This window comes from Haliotis rufescens, unplaced genomic scaffold (genome assembly GCF_023055435.1).
Source record: "Haliotis rufescens isolate VD_foot unplaced genomic scaffold, xgHalRufe1.0.p SCAF_21, whole genome shotgun sequence".
In the NCBI taxonomy this organism is placed as follows: domain Eukaryota; kingdom Metazoa; phylum Mollusca; class Gastropoda; order Lepetellida; family Haliotidae; genus Haliotis; species Haliotis rufescens.
This window is the reverse complement of record NW_025963902.1, coordinates 10,914,862-10,934,981: the sequence shown is the minus strand read 5'-3', so window position 1 is coordinate 10,934,981 and position 20,120 is coordinate 10,914,862. Positions and strand designations below refer to the sequence as shown.

The 20,120-nt window shown below is 41.8% G+C and overlaps 2 long non-coding RNA genes across 2 annotated transcripts; both read left to right on the top strand.

The window, feature by feature from the left end:
- Positions 1-544: 544 nt before the first annotated feature.
- Positions 545-3,967, top strand: LOC125382922. Its single transcript, XR_007222600.1, has 3 exons — positions 545-610; positions 2,405-2,476; positions 3,739-3,967. It is a non-coding gene; the product is annotated as an uncharacterized LOC125382922 (long non-coding RNA).
- A 7,733-nt stretch (positions 3,968-11,700) lies between these two features.
- On the top strand, positions 11,701-17,414 carry LOC124145748. Its single transcript, XR_007222599.1, has 3 exons — positions 11,701-11,721; positions 16,380-16,420; positions 17,237-17,414. It is a non-coding gene; the product is annotated as an uncharacterized LOC124145748 (long non-coding RNA).
- Positions 17,415-20,120: the final 2,706 nt, after the last annotated feature.

The window sequence follows — 20,120 nt, the reverse complement described above, 5'->3', positions numbered from 1 at the left end:
TACGACAAGCATAGTCACCTTTTACGGCAAGCATGGGTTGCTGAAGACCTATTCTACCCCGGAATCTTCAGAACCGGATACGAATTTACGACCCGGATGTACATTAATAAAGATAGGACATTAGCGTACGATTTGTTTAAGCGCTAAAAAGTCATTTAGTTGCTAGTACTTATTGCAATTAACGCCTCACTAAACTATATTCCAGCATATGACGATTGCCTGTAAATCAACGAGTCTGGACCAAACAATCCAGTGACTTATAATTGGAGAAACGTCATCGTGTCTGAGGTCAAAATAGGAGCCTCGTATGACAAGCACACGACATGTGCACTGGGGTCTATTCTTACCCAAAATCTCACGGGGCTTCATCGAGTCTGAAGAACAATGTAGCATGTGTGATAAAAGATAACAAGTCGTTTCAATAAATAAAAATAGAGTATTCATAGGGCTTATTATAGCTGACCTATGAATTATGTCATGCACGGTTAAGGTGACACCATTTCACATAATGGTAAACAGAAAGACCTTGACTGAAATAGCTGCAGGTGCTATATAAGGAAGACACAATTCAGTTTTCACCATATCCTCAAACAGCGACAGAAGAGTTCATGTAAGTTGTGAACAAACTAACTCTCTATGTTAAGGCATTTGTTTTCATTCACATACTTTTTATTCATTTCGACTGTTTATTTGGTAAACTGTTAAAATTAATTCAGTGTACTTGTTGATATCAGTCGGTGTTTGTTCAAGTCCCAACTAAACAAGGACAAGCATAGACTCGTTAAATAGCTCTCCATGTCAAGAGTGTCTTTAGTATGTTTGTTGTTTCACGGAGAACTCAGCAACATTCAAACGGTCTGTAAATAATCGAGTCTTGACCAGTCAATCCAGTGATTGACATCATGGGCATCGATTTCAGTGACTACTATCAATTCATATCAAACACAAAACATGTCTGATATCAGAGAGACGATTCAAATAAAAGCAACGAAACCCTTTCCATATTTATAAGCATCTCTGCCAATGTCGATTTTACGATTCTGACAATATGATGAGCAAGTGATTATGATTCACTATAAAAAAGTGATGATACCAACTGTTCGCTAAAAGTCGAGCGTATACTTCCCTGTTCGGTGGGACCGTCACAAACACATGCAAAGGCAAGTCAATTGTTCACCTGAGAAAACACGGGAACAATTTGTACAAGTCAAAATAGAGAATTGCATCGGATCTTATTTTCGTCACTTGTGCGTCAAATTTGTAACATATGAAACAAACTGAACATTCACAGAGATGTCCACGGACAGTAGTGACACGACCATCATACAAAATCTTTACTTGCGGATTCTAATTTCATGTTTTCAAATATTTATTTGGTTGAACACTCAATTATATCAAAAATTTTTGGTGAGATTCTAATTTATATAAACTACATGCATTGGGACGTGAGGCGCGGCAACTTGGCTGCTTGCATTTCACATAGCTGGACTATTGCTGCGTTTGGTGTGAAACAAACAATCAGACTAATCCCTTGCTGCAAAAATATCTCCGTAATATCGATATCGAAGAAACAAATACAACACTCACACACAAATATTATGAACTTATGAACAAACAGCGTTGTTCCATCCATTTTCTTATGATAAATACCCCTGACCCTTGCGCTACCATACCTTCGTTTCGGAAGTGACGTTACCATCTCTATCCCATCTCTCGTATAAGTAACTTCGCACATAATTTCTCTCGCTCATGCGTGGTAATTTGTTGGACGGATAATATTTTGGCACAAGCATTTTGTGGTCCATGGTATTTATCCTAACTGAATGGAGATATTATGCAGTGGGTTATTGATGATATTTTTTGTTTGTGTGTTGTTTAACGCCACACTCAGCAATATTCCAGCTATATGACGGCGGTCTGTAAATAATCGAGTCTGGACCAGAAAATTCAGTAACTGACATCATGAGCATCGATCCATGCAATTGAGATACGATGACATGCATCAACCAAGTCAGCGAGCCTGACCATCCGATCCCGGGAGTCGCCTCTTACGATAAGCATAGTCGCCTTTTACAGCAAGGATGGGTTTCTGAAGACCTATTCTACCCCGGATCTTCACGGCTCTTATCGATGATCAGTTTCATCGATGATAGATCTGATCTAGTGTACACATTTCAGGACGAGTATAAACTCACATAAAACACAAAACATGGTTACATAATTTTATGTCTGCTCTCAAAGAGATTGATTCAAACTGAACATTTACAAACCCACCAACGAACAATATTCTTTCTCTTATGTTTGTTATTTGGTTTGATCTGGTATCATCATAATCATAATATACTGGAGATACATGTAAAATGCACTGTGTTTGAGGGTAGATTTAACCTAGTATATGTTTCAGCATCAACAATGATTCTTAAGTTGGCTCTGTTCGTCACGCTGGTATGTGCCACCCTTGCAACGCCAGTGCCAGGTTTGTAACTTAAATGTATTAAAAAAGATGGATACTTTCCGCACTTCTATACCCAACATAACTTACGTACCAAAGCATCGTGTTAATACATAGATAGGAGCGGTGGGGGTAGCCTAGTGGTTAAAACGTTTGCTCGTCACACCGAAGGCCCTGGTTCGATTCCCTGCACAAGTGAATCCACCGTGATATTGATGGATTATTGCTGAAAAGCTTACTCAATCACTCACTAATATATCGATAAATAAATAGGTTCTTAGGCCACAAGAGAAGACAAGACATGCCTTCTTGTGTGCGCATATTTCACATTTGAGACATGCAAACACTATAAGAACATTTAAAGATATTGATCTGGTTACCCACTTGAAGTAAGTAAGGATTTAGCTGCCAATGTAAAAATACATTTTCAGTGTAAACGTCCATGTGTCGTATATGGACATGGAAGCGCGGCCACGCACACGAATATCTGAAGGAGCAATAGCTAGGCTTACTCGGAATGAGCGAGCGTATTGCCCTCGTCAACTTATGGACCTGTTCGTTTGTTAAGGTCAAACCCAATCACATAATTCTGTATAATTCTAGTAAATGAAGTAGTGACTTTGGAAAGTAGTGAGTATAGTTTTACGCCGCGTTTCGCAATACTCCAGTAATATCTCCGCGGAGGACACCAGAAATGGGCTTCACACATTGTACCAATGGGGGAATCGGACCCGGGTCTTCGGCGCAACGAGCGAAAGCCATTATTACTAGGATACCCCATCAACTGATGACACTTCAACATTACTTTAAAGTGAGGTGTGTGTGGCTGCTTGTTCTTGTCGGGTTCTTGTCGGTTCAAAGTGCTAGCCCAGCGAAACACCATGCCGGTAACTGTACTACACCAACATCCCAATTGTTTCTTTAAAGATCAGAAATGACTTGTCTCCATAGATTGAAATGTGCAATATATGCCACTTATGTTCTTTTATGGAATATATTGCAACAAATTCAAATTTCAAAATGTTCAAATGCCACAGAATATTGGTACATGTGTACAGGTGGTGGTTACATTCATGGTTATTTTCAATTGCAATTAGTGCGGTACAAAGATATCGTAACAAGTGGTTTGTTGGAGAATTTATCAAAGTGAAAGGTATATTTCGCGAGACTTACTACGAACATTCAGTCATGATATCTTTGATATGTTAAGTTCACAGTAACTCCTTTCTTCTTATATACAATTTATACCAACCCTTCCAATGTTTAAATATATTTCATTTTCCCAGAACAAAAAGACTTTGTCCAACTGATCGCAACCCCTGCTGCTCTGCCGCCCTGTCATGGTCTTCTGGCCTGTATACTTACGCGTACTACTTGGCCCCAAATTGTATATACCGTTGGTCCTTTCATACCGTCTTGAATAACCTACTTGGCTGAAATAAAACATGCATCACGTGGGTACATAGTCGATCATGTAAACGTGACGGATATCATAAAGAAACTTTTGTTTTCAAAGAAATGTTTTTGTTTTGTTTATTGTTCCAGTTATTTAAATTACGGTCTGTAAATATTCAGGTTTGGAACATATAAATCAGTGATTGATATTATGAACAACGATCCACACCATCAGGGTATGATGACACAATGAACCAAGTCACCCAGTTTGACAATCCAACACAGGTTGCTGGGGATCAGATTAATGTGGGAGGAAAGCCCAAAGTGATGCAGGTCTCAGGCGTTTCGCACTTTGACGAAACCCACAAGGACGAATATAGTGCTGACAAACCTAAAATTTGGTTTGTTTGTTGTTTAACGCCACACTCAGCAATATTCCAGCTATATGACGGCGGTCTGTAAATAATCGAGTCTGGACCAGACAATCCAGTGATCGATATCATGAGCATCGATCCACGCAATTGGGATCGATGACATGGATCAACCAAGTCAGCGACCCTGACCCCCCGATCCCGTTAGTCGCCTTTTACGACAAGCATAGTCACCTTTTACGGCAAGCATGGGTTGCTGAAGACCTATTCTACCCCGGATCTTCACTGGTCTTAATGACAATTGCAGCCCGTGGAAACACCAAGATAATGAAAAGCTGTTCCAAACAAGATGGTGAAAAGTTTTACAGTACATTAAGGAGTATTCTACCCCGGAAACGTGCAAAGTGTGGTGTTCCAGATTTACCAGTGTCACGCAGAATCGGCTGTGAGCAGACTAGGGCTGGGACGGGTAACTCGGGTACTCGGGTCGGGTGGGTACTGAGTAGGACCCGGGTACCCACAGGACTACCTGGAGTGAGTGAGTGAGTTGGGTTTAACGCCGCTTTTAACATTATTCCAGTTATATCACGGAGTGTGAGCTGAATGTGGGAGGAAAGCCCGAAGTGATGCAGGTCTCAGACGTTTACCGCTTCGGTGTAACCAACGAGCACGGGTATGGTGCTGACAAACCTAGGAACAATCGGGGCGAACCGGGATTCGACCACACAATCATAGGTTTCTGCCATGCCCAGGGGACGCAACTCTGCACTGCGAATCGAGGCGCCTTAAGACAACTGGGCCACCCGTTCCCCCAGGACTACCTGGACCCGTGGTTAGTCACGAGATATATTGTTCAATGGCTAAAAATAAAACTCTATGGTTACACTACAAGTCACTAATGTTCGCATTTCTTTCTGACTATGCACCCATTCCTTCTGACCTTTATAGGTTTGAATAAAGATAAAACTTCAGTCAAATTCAGTGTATGCATGACAAGATCGTTTTATACGTGTATCTAAATACATTTTACCAGGGCTACGGTCAAACTATTCCCAGTCGGACATTTTACACCCAAGTCTTGAGACATATAGCGGGTGTCCGTGTAGGGTCGGGTAATAGCATGGTGGGTACCCGGGTAGTAAATTTGGACTCGTCCCAGCCCTAGAGCAGACGTATGTTGTTTTCTTGGAACCAAACGCACAACGACGCTTTATTAAACACAACAGCAACAGCATTCATCATGCGACATTTGCAACGTGATGAACAACTGGCAACTGGTGTATAATTGCATGCCCGGACACTGCGAAATCGTATGCACAGATGGCATTTGCGTGCACGAAGTCCACGTGTCATCTAACAACTTTCTGTCATTTGAATCGGAGGCGTCAGTGGTGTAGGGGACGTCAGCACTAAGATAATCGACGTTAGGCTAATGACATGTTTTCTGGCGAATCGAGGTTCACTCTCGAATTCCATTACCGAAGGAATCGTGTTAGGAGACGTCCTAATGAGAGTCCTATGGACGTTAATGTCGTTTTTGGGGTGGGCCCTTAGTGGTATTGGGTGGTATCACAAGGACTGGCCAAACTGAGTTCCATATTGGCCATAGCAGAGTCACAGGTCAATACTAGCGGGACAACATCATTGCACCTCTCGTGGTACCATTTGCCCAACGTGTTTAGCAACATTTCATCTTTAAAGATGATAATGCACGCATCCCGTTAGTCGCCTCTTACGACAAGCATAGTAGCCTTTTAAAAGGCAAGTATGGGTTGCAGTATGCAGTATACATGTTATTTATTTTCAACAGTAAAGACAAGAAATACTAATAGGGCAAGATTGACAAAAAGTAAAAGGCAGATGACATAATTTTGTTTTCAAATGTTAAGGGCTTACAGTTTCGGGTGAATACCCAAAATGTCAGTCAATACCTGGTGTGACCACCATTAGCATTAATCACTGCCACACATCTCCTGTACATTGAGTGGATCAGACGATTTGTGAAGGCCCTAGGGATCCCCCTGCACACATCCAGAGCAGCTGTGCGTAGTTCATCGGCAGTTGAGCAGACGCCTTTGAACCTCATCCCACAAGTGTTCGATGGAGTTCAGATCAGGGCTGAGGGCTGGCCACGGTAGAACACGGATGTTGTGTTGTTGCAGAAAGGCCATTGTAGCTCTGGCAACATGGGGACGAGCATTGTCTTGCTGGAAAATGTGTTGTTCATGTTGTGCAAAAAATGGAACAACGTGGGGTCTGATCACTTGGTCGATATACCGCTGAGCAGTGACGCCGTGTCCCCGACCTTGACCAAAAATCAGAAAGCACATGGATCCCTTTCCGCAATGTTTCTGTCAGGGAAGCGATCACCTCGACGCAGCCCAATTCTTACTCTTCCGTCTGCATGGGAGACACAAAAGCGATTGTCATCAGAGATGACACGACTCCACTCACGATGACGCCAATTGCGATGACCCTGTGCCCACTGAAGTCGTGCTTGTCGATGCCGTGGTTGGAGAACAGGACGACGTGCTGGTCGGCGACATCTGAGGTTGTTGGAACGGAGACGTCGGATCGGATCGTCCCGGTTAATGTGTTGATTACGTGTTTCTCCACGCAAATGGGACCGATGACATGCATCAACCAAGTCAGCGAGCCTGACCACCCGATCCCGTTAGTCGCCTTTTACGATAAGCATAGTCGCCTTTTACGACAAGCGTGGGTTGCTGAAGACCTGTTCTATCCCAGGACAGTCAGTGACAGATATGATGCTGTATTGAAAAAGTATGTGTGTGAATGTAGAAAGCTGTTCAAATCAACGAGAATCTTTGAACGACACCTTAGGACAGTGCATACACAAGATGTGTCAAAACATTCTCCAGAATCCGATGACACTTTGGCACATGGGCGAGCATCTTTCATGCAGTGTACCTTGCGTCTGCGTGACACGATGATGCATACCAGAGGCGATGGTGATCGCATTGCCAGAGATGCCAAATTTGAGATGTTATTGTGCGACGTAGGTGGACAAACAAAATACAAGTTGTGGCTATTCCGATTCCAGGCCTACATCACAGTTCTCCTGTCATCCTGTCAGAGAGACACGCTGTGGAGTACAAATGGAACTGTACATCCAATACTTCTGGCGGAACTGGAAACAATATCCTCAATAATAACTTGGTTGAGAAGACGTTTCAAGATATCAAAAAGACGATTCACCATTAAGGTGCCAATGCAACATAAAAGTGCCAGGAATGCAGCACTTAACTTGAAGTCACAAGACAAGATCAAGAACAATCTAATGGCCGAATGCAAAATAGGAAAATCTGGCAAGTCAAGACCACATGTTGCAAAACATTCCGACATTAAAGCCATATTTACAGAACTGAAAGTCTAGACTTTTCAGTCATGTTCTCGGTCGGAGCTTTGACGCTTTCCCCAACTATAAAGACATAGTTTTGTATGTACAAGTGGATAACTATCATAAGAAACGACTTTTAGATCAACTGTTGTGAACATTTGTTGGTGTTACAGAGTGTTTAACACTACATCTCGGTTTCTTTTCAGCAGTCCCTAGTAATAGCAAGTTTAGTTACCGGAAAGACTATGTTGACATTTTCGTGAAGCTGGATTGTCCTTGACTAGTGACGTTTACCACGATATTTGTCTGTACTTCAAAACCTGCATTTAACAGTTTGAAATCAGAAGAGAATGGTTCATTCAGCCTTTTTTTATGCTCATATATCTTGTATTGTTTGTGTGGATGGATCATGAATAGCAGAGCTTTTTCTGTTTAAGTGTGCATTAGGATCATATTGAATTTGTTACTGACAGTTTGTAGGGTTATTAATGGCTTTTACCAATGAATAAATAAAGAACATACATTTGAAGACTGTTTATTATATCAAACCCCAAAAAGAGCTATTTTACCATTATAAAACAGGAGATGTCCTCACTGATCATGTAGGCCATGGTAGACAAGCAGCTACATTTTATGAATATATCCAAATATTTAGTTGGTGAAGTGGAGTTTAATGTCGCGTCCAAGATTACTGCATTTATATTGCGAAGTGTGTGTGTGTGTTAGAGAGAGAGAGAGAGAGAGAGAGAGAGAGAGAGAGAGAGAGAGGAGAGAGAGAGAGAGAGAGAGAGAGAGAGAGAGAGAGAGAGAGAGAGAGCTTTTACTAGTCCCGACTGATGTCGATTTCTAGTGCGGATGACGCGGACGGTGATCGTACCCCGGACCTTCCACTCTCCGGGTGGATGCTCTACCACTAGACCACAGAGGCGGAATTAATAAATTAATAATAATAATACTTATAAGCAATGTCATGATAGCCAGACTACCTGCAGCTGATGCGAGGACCAGAACTGTTGGTGGATTAGTTGGTTGACTGTGTGTTCACAGAGAGGGATTTTTGTGCAGGGGTTTACCAGCTTTTTGCCTCAGATCAGCCATACTTGTCCGGGATAGGTGACAGCTTCTGCTCCGAGTTTGTTACTACAGCCCGGATGCTTTCAAACCTGAAACATCGACGGAGCATCGGTAATGGTATTTAAACTGGTAAAGACATACTTTGCCTTGAACAGAATAGTTTGCGGCATTGAAGGATTAGATGACCCAGAGTTGAATAAACTTTGCAATGGGAAACAGCTCCAGGACAGTCATGTCGCATGTTGTGCCACTGGTCGTGCCACCCATTTACAATATAGGTAAGTCCCAAAACCTGTCCCGACATCTGAAGAAAATTACAACTCACTCAAATTTTCTAGACTCGGTCGATCGGTAATCTTGATGTGTTGGAATAACGTTTTCTAAGCAGGTGAATTAGCCTAAGACCGACTGCCTTTGTCATTTAAAAAGCCTTGCATATGAACTTGAGCTTACGTACTTGAGGCTGCAGGGCCCTTCCAATGACATTCATGTTACCTGTTGATTTATATGCCTTGGATATCACCTTCTTGATCTTGGTCTCCAGGAATTTGATCTGCATTGCTTTGGTGTCAATCTCCAATACGAACAATTTAAACTGAGCTGCCGGGCCGAAAGAAAATGTGACCCCAAGCTGTTCCAGTGTATGTAGGGACAAGTAGAGGTTGCCCCACATTAAACACTCATCTTGGTAATGCATCAGAAACATTGATTGCAGACGTTTGGAGAACATTTCCAAATTTTACCCATCAGTGATAAATGATGTCCAATTCAAATCCCTATTTTGACATATCTTGTGGTCCCTTGTTTTTTTCAGGTCAATAATTGACTTACCTTTGCATGTGTGTGTAGTGGGTGCCACCGGTGGGACATGATACGGTCACCTTTTCGCAAACGCCAGGCATCATCACTATTTGATGGTGATTTCTTATGAATATGGTAAGTTATTACCCATATTGGCTCAGATATGCAGTGTAATATCTTTTTGATATTTACACAGAATGCAATTAGTGATTCTCGAAGCTGATGGTCAGTTGAACAAAGATCAATTTTCATTGGACAACGGGACTATTTTTTTCTCATCCCATTCAATCACAAATCCACGCCATTCATTCAGATATTTTACGTGCTAGAATCTCACTGATTCGAGATTTTCAAGACAAGAAACATAGTTTCATATCAACAACATGATTTCACATTTTCTTTTCATTTATTTCACATCATATTCATTTTGCAGTAAAAACCAAAACTACGTCTGCGTTGTTTGTAAACAAACATAGCTGACCATTTGACACCTGTCAAAGTAGAAATGACCTCGTTAAAGCGGGCGGAGATCTGACTGGCATAAAGACTTTTTCGTATAATTCAACCTCTGAACACATTTAATGTCTCTGTTGTAAAAACTGCATATGGACAGATAGAAGTTCCAAGATTCAGATTGCGAGTGTTGCCAGAAACGGTTTCTATGCGCCACGATCAACACCACCAAGTCCGGGTTTGCGTTTTTGTTATCAAGAGGACTTGCTGTTTGATGAATGTTTCGACCACCCGAATCCCAAAACCGGACTTAGTACAGATATGTTTGCCTTGGTGAACGATGATGACATCCATAACTGCCAATGGAAATGAAAACACAATGAAAAAGACAAAACTTGACAAGTGGACATGAACTTAGTTCACAAATTTATACAGGTAAGAAAAACGCGAAAAAAATATTACTACTCACACTTTCAACGATGGCCTCATAACAAAAACAAATTCATTTTGCAACAACATTTAGGCTTTCCAAAAGACAATATAAACATGATAAAGATCCACTATTTCGTAAAATTTTGTAACGTTGTGTTAAGGAAGAAGAACGTGACACTTTTTTATACAATGTATACGCTATTTACGATTGGGTGCCAATGCTACGTATTTCGCAGTCTCGGTTTGAACGATTGAAGAAGTAATTCCCAAATGTTTGGAGAAAGTGTTAAACAAGGACACTGAGCTTTACCTGCTGGTTTGCAATCGTAAAACCGGTTTCGATTGCTCCAGGAGTTAACACATTAGCATTAGCTGGTGCCCCCTCATGCTATACTGGCCATTAGCCTGCATTTTAATTATCAACTGGGAGAATGGCACGGTATAACTGCACTGGCACAAGGAAAGTTGGAAATATGACAGTCGTTATTATTATCAAATGACACACCATCAGCATCCTGTATGATGCGAACTCAGTGGACTTGATGGTCCAGTTGAGCGAGATTGCTCGGTTTCTTACACAAGCCGGTGATTGATGGCTGCTCTTGCCTTCAGATGCATCACGGATAATGGAATTGACAAAAGCATAATAGAGGATACGTTGGTTGGTTTGTTGTTTAGCGCCGCATAGGTCTTCAGCAACCCATGCTTGCCGTAAAAGGTGACTATGCTTGCCGTAAAAGGCGACTACCGGGATCGGGTGGTCAGGCTCGCTGACTTGGTTGATGCATGTCATCGATCCCAATTGCGTGGATCGATGCTCATGATGTCAATCACTGGATTGTCTGGTCCAGACTCCATTATTTACAGGCCGCCGTCATATAGCTGGAATATTGCTGAGTGTGGCGTTAAACAACAAACAAACAAATAAACTTTAACGCCGCACTCAGCAATATTCCAGTAATATTGCTAGTACTTATTGCAAGTAACGCCTCACTCAACTATATTCCAGCATATGACGATTGCCTGTAAATCAACGAGTCTGGACCAAACAATCCAGTGACTTATAATTGGAGAAACGTCATCGTGTCTGAGCACCAGGTTAATTCTTACCAAAAATCTCACGGGGCTGCATTGAGTCTGAAGAACAACAACGTAGCATATGTGATAAAAGATAACAAGTTGTTTTAATAAATAAAAATAGAGTATTCATAGGGCTTATTATAGCTGACCTATAAATTATGTCATGCACGGTTAAGGTGACACGATTTAATCATTACATAATGGTAAACAGAAAGTCCTTGACGGAAATAGCTGCGCGTGCTATATAAGAAAGGCAGAATTCAGTTTTCTCCATATCGTCAAACAGCGACAGAAGAGTACATGTAAGTTGCCAGTGTTTGTGAACAAACTAACTCTCTATGTTAAGGCATTTGTTTTCATTCACATACTTTTTATTTATTTCAACTGTGTATTTGGCAAACTGTTAAAATTAACTCAGTAATCAGTCGGAGTTTGTTCAAGTCCCAACTAACAAAAGGACAACCATCATTTCGTTAAATGGCTCTCCGTGTCAAGATTTCCTTTGGTACTTTTGTTGTTTGACGGAGCATACAGCAATATTCAAATGGTCTGTACCGTATTCCGGTGTAGAATATATAGGTCTTTAGCAACCCATGCTTGCCGTAAAAGGCGACTAACGGGATCGGGTGGTCAGGCTCGCTGACTTGGTTGATGCATGTCATCGATCCCAATTGCGTGGATCGATGCTCATGATATAACACTGGATTGTCTGGTCCAGACTCGATTATTTACAGACCGCCGTCATATAGCTGGAATATTGCTGAGTGCGGTGTAAAACAACAAACTAACTAACTGTAAATAATCGAGTCTTGACCTGTCAATCCAGTGATTGACATCATGAGCATCGATATCAGTACCTTAATCTCCTATCAAACACAAAATGAGTCTGACATCCGAGAGGCGATTTAAAGCAACGAAAGCCTTTCCATATTTATAAGAATTCTCTGCCAATGTCGACTTTACGATTCTGACAATATCATGGGCACGTGGTTATGATTCTAACTCTTCGCGAAAAGGTGAGCGTATCCTGTCCATTTCGGTGGCACCCGTTACAAACACATACAAAGGCAAGTCAATTGTTCACCTAAGAAAACACGGGAACATATTGTTCAATCAAAATAGCAAATTGCATCGGACCTTATTTTCGTCACTGATGCGACAAATTTAAACATTTGAAACAAACTGAACATTCACAAAGATGTCCACAGACTAGTGACACGACCATCATAGAAAATGTTATCTTTTCTTGTGGATTCTAATTTCATGTTTTCAAATATTTATGTAGTTTAACAATGTCGAGCTCAAATATATCAAAAATATAAAGTGAGATATAAATTTGCTGTGACGGAATGTGTACTCATTAACATATCTTGATTCTAATAAACACAAGCGTATAGTTGACAAAGTCATCTATATCCCCCGCCCATTTTAACACATTATGGTCCCAAACCAGTTAACTGACCCAACATTTCTCTTAGCCCATGTCAAAATAGCTGCAATGGAAATTCTAAACTAAAACATTTCTAAAACTCCTTAATATCAAATGGCACTAGTTCAGTATGCGCTTTATATATAGACATGCAAGTATTTGGCATGGAAGTATTTAACAGTTTATTTGTTATACTCCTTAAGTAAACCAATCCTATATTAAAACTTAAATCCAACTTCTTGTCATGGAAACATAAACAATAAAATTTTCTAAAAGTGCTATATATCAAAAGGCACCAGTTCAGTATGTGCCTGGTAGACATGCAAAGTTTTGTAAGAAAGTATTGAACGGTTTTTGAGTTACGCTCTGGAAACGAACACCACCCCTGTAGACCCTAAGTCCAACTCATTGCCATGGAAACGTGAAAAATAAAAAAAATGTCTAAAATTCCTAAATGGCAAGAGGCACCAGTCCAGTATGTGTCTGGTAAACATGCACAGTTTTTGTTGGAAAGTATTGAATGGGTTTTGAGTTATGCTCCGGAAACAAACTCTACCCTATAGAACCTAAGTCCAACTTGTTGCATTGGAAACGTAAAAAAATAAAAATTTATAAAACTCCTAAATAGCAAAAGGCACCAGTTCAGTATGTGTCTGGTAAACATGCAAAGTTTTGAAAGAAATTATTGAACGGTTTTAGGGTTACGCTCCGGAAACGAACAGCACCCTTATAGAACCTAAGTCCAACTTGTTGCCATGGAAACGTAAAAAATAAAAAATAATAAAATTCCTAAATAGCAAAAGGCACCAGTTCAGTATGTGCCTAGTAGACGTGCAAAGGTTTGTAAGAAAGTATTTAATGGTTTTTTTTAGTTACGCTCCGGAAGCGAACACCACCCTTATAGAACCTAAGTCCAACTTGTTGCCATGGAAACGTAAAAAATAAAAATTTATAAAATTCCTAAATAGCAAATGGCACCAGTTCAGCATGAGTCTGATGGACATGCAAAGTGTCGTAGAGAAATATTTAACGGTTTCTGAGTTATGCTCAAGAAACGATTTCGGGAAAACACACACACACACACACTTCTTTGGGGCGGGGGATAATAAAATACAAGCATTGGGTGGTGAGGTTCGGCAACTTGGCTGCTCTCATTTCACATAGCTGGAATACTTAGTGCAGCGTGAAACAATCAGACTATTCATTTGCTGCAAAACTATCTTCGTAATATCCATATTGAAGAAACTGATACAACACACACACATTTTTTTATCACCTTAACAAACAGCATTTGTTCCATCCATTTTCTTATGATAAATACCCTTGACCCTTGCGCAACCATACCTTCGTTTCGTTACCATCTCGATCCCATCTCTCGTATAAGTAACTTCGCACATAATTTCTCTCGCTCATGCGTGGTATTTGTTGGACGTATAATATTTTGGCACCAGCAATTTTTGGTCCATGGTGTTTATCACGCACTCTCTTTCAAAAAACGCACAGGTAGTATGTAGTTCATCGAACCTTACTACACAAAAGATCCGGTATATAAATTGGATATATGTTATTAGAAAATGTTGGTGGCCTGGTATTCGTTGGTTGGTTGGTTTGTTGTTTAACGCCGCACTCAGCAATATTCCAACTATATGACGGCGGTCTGTAAATAATCGAGTCTGGACCAGACAATCCAGTGATTAATATCATGAGCATCGATCCACGCAATTGGGATCGATGACATGGATCAACCAAGTCAGCGAGCCTGACCACCCGATCCCGTTAGTCGCCTTTTACGACAAGCATAGTCGCCTTTTACGGCAAGCACGCAAACGGTGCGTCAAAACGCAGCCACTGTCGATTTGCAATGCCTTAAACGTCATTGTTTTAACACTTGTTCAAAAATGTCATGGAGGAAAACAGTAAAGCAAAATGCAGGTGCAAGTGCAATAAATTGTCATTCAATTGTCAACATTTTTCAAGTTTGAAAATGCCGAGACTCAGCGCTGCCGATCGGAACATTGCCATAGGACGTATCGAAAGAGGGGAATCGCAGTCTTCTGTAGCACGCCACTTCAAGGACCACCACAGCACCATGTGCCACCTTTGTGGCCAATACATACAGGTCAATTCCACTGCAGACCGTCCGAGAACCGGCCGACCAAGAGTTACCATCCCTGCACAGGATCGTTACATTCGACTGTTCCACCTACGTCATCGCAATGCCACTGCTACGGAGACTGCAGGACGCATCCCTGGTTTGAGGAGGATATCTGACAACGCTGTCAGGAACCGTCTTCGCGAGGCTGGAATCCGACCCAGAAGACCAGTTATCATCTCTTTTTTGCAACAGATCCATCGACAGCGACGCCTGCGTTGGTGCCATACCTTACAGCCTTGGAATTTGAGAAACTGGAGACAAGTGTGGTGTAGCGATGAATCACGATTTCTTCTTCACCGGCGAGATGGAAGACAACGTGTTTATCGTCGTCTAAATGAGCGTTTTGCCCAACATTGTGCACGTGAATTTGAAAAATTCGGTGGTGGTAGTGTCATGGTGTCGGGGGCCATATCCTACACCTCGAGATCTGACTTGGTTGGGGTTCAGGGACATTTGACAGCAAATCGCTACAGCTACCGCACACAGCTCGTGTCACGGTAGACTACCTTCATAATGCCAACATCAAGTCTTGCCCTGGCCGTCGAGATCTCCCTATCTCAACCCAATCGTACACCTCTGCATGAACTCGATCGACGTGTGCGCCAACGTCAGAACACGCCGCAGACACTCTCACAACTGGCCAATGCGTTACAAGCAGAATGGCGCAGCATTCCGCAGGACAGAATTCGTACACCTATCCAGTCAGTGCCGAGGAGATGCAGAGCTGTGATTGCTGCTCGGGGCGGTCACAGGAGATACTGAGTTCAACGTACATGTTACCTTGTGGCCTTATGTGACATGACAATGAACAGTTTGCAATGCCTTTGTACATCATGTACAGCATCATGTGACTTTCGGGGCTCCAAAATTTCATATTTGTATCTATGATATTAAATATATCTACTTTTTTAGGAAATCTACATGTGCGTTTCTTTTTTTGAAGAGTGTAATTCAATGGAGATATCATGCAGTGGGTTTTCGATGATGGTTTTTGTTTGTTTGTTGTTTAACGCCGCACTCAGCAATATGCCAGCTATATGACGGCGGTATGTAAATAATTGTCTGGAGCAGACATGATCTTCGATCCACGCAAATGGGATCGATGACATGCATCAACCAAGTCAGTGAGCCTGACCACCCGATCCCGTCAATCGCCTCTTACAAGCATAGTCGCCTTTTACGGCAAGCATGGGTTGCTGAAGACCTATTCTACCCCGAAAGTTCAACATCTAGTTTCAAGGAAAATATTGTTGCCAACCGAGATGCGGCAACTGAATCTCTGTATTGCTACATGTTAAATGCACTTGATACATGTTAGATACTGGTCAATGCACTGTGTGATGGAGATAGGATTTAACCTAGTGTATGTGTTTCAGCATCAACAATGATTCTTAAGTTGGCTCTGTTCGTCACGCTGGTATGTGCCAACCTTGCAGCGCCAGTGCCAAGTAAGTTTGTTTGTTTATTTGTTGTTTAACGCCGTACTCAGCAATATACCAGCTATATGACGGCGATCTGTAAAAAATCGAGTCTGAACCAGACAATCACGTGATTGACATGAGCATCGATCCATGCAATTGGGATACGATCACAAGCATCAACTAAGTCAGCGAGCCTGACCACCCGATCCTGTTTGTCGCCTCTTACAAGCATAGTCGCCTTTTATGGCAAGCATGGCTTACTGAAGACCTATTGTACCCCGGATGATCATGGGTCATATGATTAAATAGTGACTTATAGAAAAGTATATGGAAAGTAGTGAATATAGTTTTACGCCGATTTTACTCGGCGGGAGACACGTACCAATGTACCAATGTGGGCAATCAAACCCGGTCCTTTGCCGCGACGACCGAACGCTTTTAATTCTAGGATAACCATCAGCTGATGACACTTTATATGAATTTATATGAATAGACTGAAACGTGCAATATATGCCACTTATATTTTTTAATAGAATAAATTAAAACACATTTAAATTCCAAAATTTTCAAATTGCCAAGAATAGTGGTACACATGTACATGTGGTGGTAAAATTCATGGTATTAAGTGGTGTACAGAAATTTCGTAACGTGATTTGTTATAGAAAGTATCAGAGTGAAAAGCTTGTATCACGAGACTTACTACGATCCTTCAGTCATGATATCATATATGTGTTCACGGTTACCCCTTTCTCCTAATGTACATCCACCAACCATTCCAATGTGTTTCAATCTGTTTCACTTCCCGGAACAAGAAGACCTACTGGATATCCTAAAGCAGTTTGAACCGCTGCCTACGCCCAGACAGGATCCCTGTCGTGATTTTCCGCATCTCTGTCTTTCGCATATCCTTCCTATGGATCCGCAGAAATAGGAATATGTAATATCAATGAAATGCGCTCATCCGAAATAAAAAATATCCGAAATAAAAAATGTCCTTGTTCCTAAAATTACACACCTGAATAACCTACTTGGCTAAAATTAAACATGCATCACGTGATGTATATCTTACGGATGTCATAAAAAAACCATTTGTTTTCAAAGAAATGTTTATGTTTTCTATATTGTTCCAGTTATATGAGGGGGCGGTCGGGTAGCCTAGTGGTTAAAGCGTTCGCTCGTCACGCCGAAGACCCGGGTTCGATTCCCGACATGGGTACAATGTGTGAAGCCCATTTCTGGTGTCCCCCGCCGTGATATTGCTGGAATATTGCTAAAAGCGGCGTAAAACCATACTCACTCACTCCAGTTTTATGACCACGGTCTGTAAATTATCAGTTATTAATGTAAGCAAGGATCCACACCACAGGGGTATGATGAAACACAATGATCCAAGTTACCCAGCCTAGGTAGCTGGGGATCAGTTCTAATCAGTAAGCATTGTCAACATTGTAGTGAGTGAGCGAGTTAAAATTTAACGTTGCATCGGCGTTTTTTCAGCTTCATTGCGACGAGAGGAAGTTAATATATTCACAATTTAGTTAGTTATGCAGTTATATTTAAAACATATTTGAGCATACTATGTTTAAAAACAATTCATGAAACATATTTGAGCATAACAATATAACGGGATCGGGTGGTCAGGCTCGCTGACTTGGTTGATGCATGTCCTTGATCCAAATTGCATGGATCGATGCGCATGTCAATCACTGGATTGTCTGGCCCAGACTAGATTATTTACAGACCGCCGTCATATAGCTGGAATATTGCTGAGTGCGGGATCCGAATGTCTCCATGTCTCTGTACGCAAAGGGATTCAGTGTGAAACCAACAACAACAAAACAAAGAAGTGGTATACCACTGACATTTGTATAATACAATGAACTACAACAAACCAAACAGATATTGAACTTACTCTGTTGTTTCAGTGTGCGAGTCGAAATGCCCTCTTTGATGACGTGTTTCTGCTGATTTTGCACCATTGTCCGTATACTATTGACAAGGAAGGCCACATCGTCCTTAAGTGTATCTGAAACAGCAATCATTTTGCTCGTGATCTACGCTGAAAAGGTCTTTCAGCAACCCATGCTTGCCGTAAAAGGGGACTATGCTTGTCGTAAAAGGGGACTATGCTTGTCGTAAAAGGCGACTAACGGGATCGGGTGGTCAGGCTCGCTGACTTTGTTGATGCATGTCATCGATCCCAATTGCGTGGATCGATGCTCATTATAATAATCACTGGATTGTCTGGTACAGACTAGATTACTTACAGACCGCCGTGCGGCGTTAAACAACAAACCAACCAACCAACAGTAATACAGCTAAAGGCCACCAGTAACCAAAGCTAGGCCACCTCGCTGGGGATCATGGAGCATTGTAAGGGGCCTATCGACCAGGGACAGGAAGAATATTCTGCCTCAAAACGAATGCACCAGTCACTTTTTAATGCCCGTCGGCAATAGTTGTTCAGACATGTAGCAACAATCACAAACTAGACTCTCATGAAGAAGAGCCGGGTGATGACCTGATCCGTAAGTCGCCTCTAACGACAAGCAAGGTCGCCTTTTACGGCAAGCATGGGTTGCTGAAGACCTATTCTATAATCCGGATCTTCACGGGACTGTAAATTAAGTAGTGACTTTGGAGTTAATGACACAATAATCGAATCTGGACCAGACAATACAGTGATTGACATAATGCGCATCGATCTACGCAATTGGCATAATATGACGTGCAGTAATCAAGTCAGCGAGCCTGACCACCCTTTTCCGTTAGTCGCCTCTTACGACAAGCATAGTGTCTGGCGCCCTGTCATGATCCTAGGACCATCTTTGAAATACAAAAAAAAAGATTTTCTTTGTTCCTGAAATTCCAGACATTGGTAACCTTGATCTACATCTACAACCTTGATCCGAAACAAAACACACATTCCGAGGGCACGTATTCGATAATGTAAACATTACGGATGTCACCCAAAAACATTTTTCTCAAAGAAATGTTCTTTTGTTAATTCTTTCAGTCATGTTTGTTTATTAGCACTCGGCTATATGACGGCGGTCTGCAAATGATCGAGTCTGGACAAGACAATCCAGTGATTGGCATGAGCATCGGAGATGACATGCATGAACTACGTCAGCGACTCTGTCCAGACGAGTGAGTGAGTTTGGTTTTACGCCGCTTTCAGCAATATTCCAGCATTGTCATGGCGGGGGGACACAAGAAATGGGCATCACGCATTGTACCCATGTCGGGGATCTAACCTGGGTCTTCGGCGTGACGCGCGAACGCTTTAACCACTAGGCTACTTGACTGCCCCCTTTAGTCCCCTCTTACGACAAGCACAGTCGCTGGGTTGCTGAAGACCTATTCTAACCCGGATCTTCACGGGTCATTTGATCGTCATTGTCCCCGAAAAGTCTTGAACAATAATACTGTTTCAGACTGTTGAAAAAAAGAAAGAAACTGCCTGCCACAAACATTGCAACAAAGTAATTTTTGTGGCAGGCAGTTTCTATAAAACAAAATCAGGCTCATAATAAACAAGTCTGGTTACACTCATCACTTCCAGGCCTCCTTGGGCAGGAGACAGGGATGTGCCAGACTACCCGGGAAACCAGACCACCCGGGAAACAGAATGTTGGACACCGGGTCGTCGTGGAACTGATGCAGCCTCACGTCAACACAAACCATCACGTCATC